The 2500-nt window shown below is 44.3% G+C and overlaps 1 protein-coding gene across 1 annotated transcript in view; it reads left to right on the top strand.

The window, feature by feature from the left end:
- The window catches only part of LOC144967900 (flavin-containing monooxygenase 5-like), a 26641-nt gene that overhangs the window by 16924 nt on the left and 7217 nt on the right, over positions 1-2500 (top strand). The gene's annotated exons all lie outside the window — the stretch shown is intronic.

The raw sequence follows: 2500 nt of genomic DNA, 5'->3' as shown, positions 1-2500 counted from the left end.
AATAAAAATTTTTCGCGGCGGTGGTGGGGTTTGAACCTGCGACCTTATTGGTACGACAACTCCGCCTGGCAAGTGAGAGCGTGGCTCTACCGTGTGAGCTATCCACGAACACAAAAATATTCGTTTCAAACCCCAAGTCATTTCTAGATCCCTCTCTCACCCACTTCTGGGACCGCCGATTCGTTCGCCCACCACCATCGCGAAGTATTTTGACCAGCAGTTAAGCTTAATAGCCAATATTCTCAACACAAACATATAACATAGAAACGATTGAGACATTGAGTATGCTCCGGTGTATGGGGTGAATTTTTAATTCAGAAAAGTGAGTGGAGCAGGCACTTATGTTGGTAACAACAAGATATGAAGTGAGTAGAAAAGTGCCAGAAGACAATAGAGAATAAAAATTTTCGCGGCGGTGGTGGGGTTTGAACCTGCGACCTTATTGGTACGACAACTCCGCCTGGCAAGTGAGAGCGTGGCTCTACCGTGTGAGCTATCCACGAACACAAAAATATTCGTTTCAAACCCAAGTCATTTCTAGATCCCTCTCTCACCCACTTCTGGGACCGCCGATTCGTTCGCCCACCACCATCGCGAAGTATTTTGACCAGCAGTTAAGCTTAATAGCCAATATTCTCAACACAAACATATAACATAGAAACGATTGAGACATTGAGTATGCTCCGGTGTATGGGGTGAATTTTTAATTCAGAAAAGTGAGTGGAGCAGGCACTTATGTTGGTAACAACAAGATATGAAGTGAGTAGAAAAGTGCCAGAAGACAATAGAGAATAAAAATTTTTCGCGGCGGTGGTGGGGTTTGAACCTGCGACCTTATTGGTACGACAACTCCGCCTGGCAAGTGAGAGCGTGGCTCTACCGTGTGAGCTATCCACGAACACAAAAATATTCGTTTCAAACCCAAGTCATTTCTAGATCCCTCTCTCACCCACTTCTGGGACCGCCGATTCGTTCGCCCACCACCATCGCGAAGTATTTTGACCAGCAGTTAAGCTTAATAGCCAATATTCTCAACACAAACATATAACATAGAAACGATTGAGACATTGAGTATGCTCCGGTGTATGGGGTGAATTTTTAATTCAGAAAAGTGAGTGGAGCAGGCACTTATGTTGGTAACAACAAGATATGAAGTGAGTAGAAAAGTGCCAGAAGACAATAGAGAATAAAAATTTTTCGCGGCGGTGGTGGGGTTTGAACCTGCGACCTTATTGGTACGACAACTCCGCCTGGCAAGTGAGAGCGTGGCTCTACCGTGTGAGCTATCCACGAACACAAAAATATTCGTTTCAAACCCAAGTCATTTCTAGATCCCTCTCTCACCCACTTCTGGGACCGCCGATTCGTTCGCCCACCACCATCGCGAAGTATTTTGACCAGCAGTTAAGCTTAATAGCCAATATTCTCAACACAAACATATAACATAGAAACGATTGAGACATTGAGTATCATATCTTGTTGTTACCAACATAAGTGCCTGCTCCACTCACTTTTCTGAATTAAAAATTCACCCCATACACCGGAGCATACTCAATGTCTCAATCGTTTCTATGTTATATGTTTGTGTTGAGAATATTGGCTATTAAGCTTAACTGCTGGTCAAAATACTTCGCGATGGTGGTGGGCGAACGAATCGGCGGTCCCAGAAGTGGGTGAGAGAGGGATCTAGAAATGACTTGGGTTTGAAACGAATATTTTTGTGTTCGTGGATAGCTCACACGGTAGAGCCACGCTCTCACTTGCCAGGCGGAGTTGTCGTACCAATAAGGTCGCAGGTTCAAACCCCACCACCGCCGCGAAAAATTTTTATTCTCTATTGTCTTCTGGCACTTTTCTACTCACTTCATATCTTGTTGTTACCAACATAAGTGCCTGCTCCACTCACTTTTCTGAATTAAAAATTCACCCATACACCGGAGCATACTCAATGTCTCAATCGTTTCTATGTTATATGTTTGTGTTGAGAATATTGGCTATTAAGCTTAACTGCTGGTCAAAATACTTCGCGATGGTGGTGGGCGAACGAATCGGCGGTCCCAGAAGTGGGTGAGAGAGGGATCTAGAAATGACTTGGGTTTGAAACGAATATTTTTGTGTTCGTGGATAGCTCACACGGTAGAGCCACGCTCTCACTTGCCAGGCGGAGTTGTCGTACCAATAAGGTCGCAGGTTCAAACCCCACCACCGCCGCGAAAAATTTTTATTCTCTATTGTCTTCTGGCACTTTTCTACTCACTTCATATCTTGTTGTTACCAACATAAGTGCCTGCTCCACTCACTTTTCTGAATTAAAAATTCACCCCATACACCGGAGCATACTCAATGTCTCAATCGTTTCTATGTTATATGTTTGTGTTGAGAATATTGGCTATTAAGCTTAACTGCTGGTCAAAATACTTCGCGATGGTGGTGGGCGAACGAATCGGCGGTCCCAGAAGTGGGTGAGAGAGGGATCTAGAAATGACTTGGGTTTGAAACG

Source organism: Berghia stephanieae, chromosome 3 (assembly GCF_034508935.2).
Source record: "Berghia stephanieae isolate SIO BIC M18660-M18661 chromosome 3, UCSD_Bste_1.3, whole genome shotgun sequence".
NCBI classification, from domain to species: domain Eukaryota; kingdom Metazoa; phylum Mollusca; class Gastropoda; order Nudibranchia; family Aeolidiidae; genus Berghia; species Berghia stephanieae.
This window is presented reverse-complemented; position numbering and strand designations above follow the sequence as displayed.